Here is a 6,000-nt window from a genome sequence, read left to right on the forward strand (position 1 = left end):
GGTTATGCCAAAAGACACCACCGTCGCATTCGTCCAATCTCAAATACACCCAAACCACGTTCAGTTCAGGCCGGTTATGCCAAAAGACACCACCGTCGCATTCGACCAGTCTCACATACAACCAAACCACGTCCGGTTCAGGCCGGTTATGCCAAAAGACACCACCGTCGCATTCGTCCAGTCTCAAATACACTCATATCTTCAGCCAACCTCACACACACCCAAACCACGTTCGGTTCAGGCCGGTTATGCCAAAAGACACCACCATCGCATTCGTGCAATCTCAAATACACTAAAATCTTCAGCCAATCTCACATACACCCAAACACTCAATCTTCAGCCAGTCTCACATACACCCAAACCACGTTCGGTTCAGACCGGTTATGCCAAAAGACACCACCGTCGCATTCGACCAGTCTCACATACACCCAAACCACGTTCGGTTCAGGCCGGTTATGCCAAAAGACACCACCGTCGCATTCGTCCAACCTCGAATACACTAAAATCTTCAGCCAATCTCACATACACCCAAACTACGTTCGGTTCAGGCCGGTTATGCCAAAAGACACCACCATCGCATTCGTCCAGTCTCACATACACCCAAACCACGTTCGGTTCAGGCCGGTTATGCCAAAAGACACCACCGTCGCATTCGACCAGTCTCACATACATCCAAACCACGTCCGGTTCAGGCCAGTTGTGCCAAAAGACACCACCGTCGCATTCGACCAATCTCACATACACCCAAACCACGTTCGGTTCAGGCCGGTTATGCCAAAAGACACCACCGTCGCATTCGACCAGTCTCACATACACCCAAACCACGTTCGGTTCAGGCCGGTTATGCCAAAAGACACCACCGTCGCATTCGACCAGTCTCACATACACCCAAACCACGTCCGGTTCAGGCCAGTTGTGCCAAAAGACACCACCGTCGCATTCGACTAGTCTCACATACACCCAAACCACGTCCGGTTCAGGCCAGTTGTGCCAAAAGACACCACCGTCGCATTCGACCAGTCTCACATACACCCAAACCACGTCCGGTTCAGGCCAGTTGTGCCAAAAGACACCACCGTCGCATTCGACCAGTCTCACATACACCCAAACCACGTTCGGTTCAGGCCGGTTATGCCAAAAGACACCACCGTCGCATTCGTCCAATCTCAAATACACTCAAATCTTCAGCCAATCTCACATACACCCAAACACTCAATCTTCAGCCAATGTAACATACACCCAAACCACGTTCGGTTCAGGCCGGTTATGCCAAAAGACACCACCGTCGCATTCGACCAGTCTCACATACACCCAAACCACGTTCGGTTGAGGCCGGTTATGCCAAAAGACACCACCGTCGCATTCGACCAGTCTCACATACAACCAAACCACGTCCGGTTATGCCAAAAGACACCACCGTCGCATTCGTCCAGTCTCAAATACACTCATATCTTCAGCCAACCTCACATACACCCAAACCACGTTCGGTTCAGGCCGGTTATGCCAAAAGACACCACCGTCGCATTCGTCCAATCTCAAATACACTAAAATCTTCAGCCAATCTCACATACACCCAAACACTCAATCTTCAGTCAGTCTCACATACACCCAAACCACGTTCGGTTCAGACCAGTTATGCCAAAAGACACCAGCGTCGCATTCGACCAGTCTCACATACACCCAAACCACGTCCGGTTCAGGCCGGTTATGCCAAAAGACACCACCGTCGCATTCGTCCAGTCTCAAAAAAACTCATATCTTCAGCCAACCTCACATACACCCAAACCACGTTCGGTTCAGGCCGGTTATGCCAAAAGACACCACCGTCGCATTCGACCAGTCTCACATACACCCAAACCACGTTCGGTTGAGGCCGGTTATGCCAAAAGACACCACCGTCGCATTCGTCCAGTCTCACATACACCCAAACCACGTTCGGTTCAGGCCGGTTATGCCAAAAGACACAACCGTCGCATTCGACCAGTCTCACATACACCCAAACCACGTCCGGTTCAGGCCGGTTATGCCAAAAGACACCACCGTCGCATTCGTCCAGTCTCAAAAAAACTCATATCTTCAGCCAAACTCACATACACCCAAACCACGTTCGGTTGAGGCCGGTTATGCCAAAAGACACCACCGTCGCATTCGTCCAATCTCAAAAACACTCATATCTTCAGCCAACCTCACATACACCCAAACCACGTTTGGTTCAGGCCGGTAATGCCAAAAGACACCACCGTCGCATTCGTCCAGTCTCAAATACACTCATATCTTCAGCCAATCTCACATACACCCAAACCACGTTCGGTTCAGGCCGGTTGTGCCAAAAGACACCACCGTCGCATTCAACCAGTCTCGCATACACCCAAACCACGTTCGGTTGAGGCCGGTTATGCCAAAAGACACCACCGTCGCATTCGTGCAATCTCAAATACACTAAAATCTTCAGCCAATCTCACATACACCCAAACACTCAATCTTCAGCCAGTCTCACATACACCCAAACCACGTTCGGTTCAGACCGGTTATGCCAAAAGACACCACCGTCGCATTCGACCAGTCTCACATACACCCAAACCACGTTCGGTTCAGGCCGGTTATGCCAAAAGACACCACCGTCGCATTCGTCCAGTCTCAAATACACTCATATCTTCAGCCAACCTCACACACACCCAAACCACGTTCGGTTCAGGCCGGTTATGCCAAAAGACACCACCATCGCATTCGTGCAATCTCAAATACACTAAAATCTTCAGCCAATCTCACATACACCCAAACACTCAATCTTCAGCCAGTCTCACATACACCCAAACCACGTTCGGTTCAGACCGGTTATGCCAAAAGACACCACCGTCGCATTCGACCAGTCTCACATACACCCAAACCACGTTCGGTTCAGGCCGGTTATGCCAAAAGACACCACCGTCGCATTCGTCCAACCTCGAATACACTAAAATCTTCAGCCAATCTCACATACACCCAAACTACGTTCGGTTCAGGCCGGTTATGCCAAAAGACACCACCATCGCATTCGTCCAGTCTCACATACACCCAAACCACGTTCGGTTCAGGCCGGTTATGCCAAAAGACACCACCGTCGCATTCGACCAGTCTCACATACATCCAAACCACGTCCGGTTTAGGCCAGTTGTGCCAAAAGACACCACCGTCGCATTCGACCAATCTCACATACACCCAAACCACGTTCGGTTCAGGCCGGTTATGCCAAAAGACACCACCGTCGCATTCGACCAGTCTCACATACACCCAAACCACGTTCGGTTCAGGCCGGTTATGCCAAAAGACACCACCGTCGCATTCGACCAGTCTCACATACACCCAAACCACGTCCGGTTCAGGCCAGTTGTGCCAAAAGACACCACCGTCGCATTCGACTAGTCTCACATACACCCAAACCACGTCCGGTTCAGGCCAGTTGTGCCAAAAGACACCACCGTCGCATTCGACCAGTCTCACATACACCCAAACCACGTCCGGTTCAGGCCAGTTGTGCCAAAAGACACCACCGTCGCATTCGACCAGTCTCACATACACCCAAACCACGTTCGGTTCAGGCCGGTTATGCCAAAAGACACCACCGTCGCATTCGTCCAATCTCAAATACACTCAAATCTTCAGCCAATCTCACATACACCCAAACACTCAATCTTCAGCCAATGTAACATACACCCAAACCACGTTCGGTTCAGGCCGGTTATGCCAAAAGACACCACCGTCGCATTCGACCAGTCTCACATACACCCAAACCACGTTCGGTTGAGGCCGGTTATGCCAAAAGACACCACCGTCGCATTCGACCAGTCTCACATACAACCAAACCACGTCCGGTTATGCCAAAAGACACCACCGTCGCATTCGTCCAGTCTCAAATACACTCATATCTTCAGCCAACCTCACATACACCCAAACCACGTTCGGTTCAGGCCGGTTATGCCAAAAGACACCACCGTCGCATTCGTCCAATCTCAAATACACTAAAATCTTCAGCCAATCTCACATACACCCAAACACTCAATCTTCAGTCAGTCTCACATACACCCAAACCACGTTCGGTTCAGACCAGTTATGCCAAAAGACACCAGCGTCGCATTCGACCAGTCTCACATACACCCAAACCACGTCCGGTTCAGGCCGGTTATGCCAAAAGACACCACCGTCGCATTCGTCCAGTCTCAAAAAAACTCATATCTTCAGCCAACCTCACATACACCCAAACCACGTTCGGTTCAGGCCGGTTATGCCAAAAGACACCACCGTCGCATTCGACCAGTCTCACATACACCCAAACCACGTTCGGTTGAGGCCGGTTATGCCAAAAGACACCACCGTCGCATTCGTCCAGTCTCACATACACCCAAACCACGTTCGGTTCAGGCCGGTTATGCCAAAAGACACAACCGTCGCATTCGACCAGTCTCACATACACCCAAACCACGTCCGGTTCAGGCCGGTTATGCCAAAAGACACCACCGTCGCATTCGTCCAGTCTCAAAAAAACTCATATCTTCAGCCAAACTCACATACACCCAAACCACGTTCGGTTGAGGCCGGTTATGCCAAAAGACACCACCGTCGCATTCGTCCAATCTCAAAAACACTCATATCTTCAGCCAACCTCACATACACCCAAACCACGTTTGGTTCAGGCCGGTAATGCCAAAAGACACCACCGTCGCATTCGTCCAGTCTCAAATACACTCATATCTTCAGCCAATCTCACATACACCCAAACCACGTTCGGTTCAGGCCGGTTGTGCCAAAAGACACCACCGTCGCATTCAACCAGTCTCGCATACACCCAAACCACGTTCGGTTGAGGCCGGTTATGCCAAAAGACACCACCGTCGCATTCGTCCAGTCTCACATACACCCAAACCACGTTCGGTTCAGGCCAGTTATGCCAAAAGACACCACCGTTGCATTCGTCCAGTCTCAAATACACTCATATCTTCAGCCAATCTCACATACACCCAAACCACGTTCGGTTCAGGCCGGTTATGCCAAAAGACACCACCGTCGCATTCGACCAGTCTCACATACACCCAAACCACGTTCGGTTGAGGCCGGTTATTCCAAAAGACACCACCGTCGCATTCGTCCAGTCTCACATACACCCAAACCACGTTCGGTTCAGGCCGGTTATGCCAAAAGACACAACCGTCGCATTCGACCAGTCTCACATACACCCAAACCACGTCCGGTTCAGGCCGGTTATGCCAAAAGACACCACCGTCGCATTCGTCCAGTCTCAAAAAAACTCATATCATCAGCCAAACTCACATACACCCAAACCACGTTCGGTTGAGGCCGGTTATGCCAAAAGACACCACCGTCGCATTCGTCCAATCTCAAAAACACTCATATCTTCAGCCAACCTCACATACACCCAAACCACGTTTGGTTCAGGCCGGTTATGCCAAAAGACACCACCGTCGCATTCGTCCAGTCTCAAATACACTCATATCTTCAGCCAATCTCACATACACCCAAACCACGTTCGGTTCAGGCCGGTTGTGCCAAAAGACACCACCGTCGCATTCAACCAGTCTCGCATACACCCAAACCACGTTCGGTTCAGGCCGGTTATGCCAAAAGACACCACCGTCGCATTCGTCCAGTCTCACATACACCCAAACCACGTTCGGTTCAGGCCGGTTATGCCAAAAGACACCACCGTCGCATTCGACCAGTCTCACATACACCCAAACCACGTCCGTTTCAGGCCGGTTATGCCAAAAGACACCACCGTCGCATTCGTCCAGTCTCAAATACACGCATATCTTCAGTCAACCTCACATACACCTAAACACTCAATCTTCAGTCAATCTCACATACACCCAAACCACGTTCGGTAGAGGCCGGTTATGCCAAATGACACCACCGTCACATTCGTCCAATCTCAAATACACCCAAACCACGTTCGGTTCAGGCCGGTTATGCCAAAAGACACCACCGTCGCATTCGACCAGTCTCACA

Source organism: Sceloporus occidentalis, unplaced genomic scaffold, assembly GCF_023333645.1.
Source record: "Sceloporus occidentalis isolate IW3139 unplaced genomic scaffold, rSceOcc1.0.p SCAF_53, whole genome shotgun sequence".
Taxonomy (NCBI): Eukaryota; Metazoa; Chordata; class Lepidosauria; order Squamata; family Phrynosomatidae; genus Sceloporus; species Sceloporus occidentalis.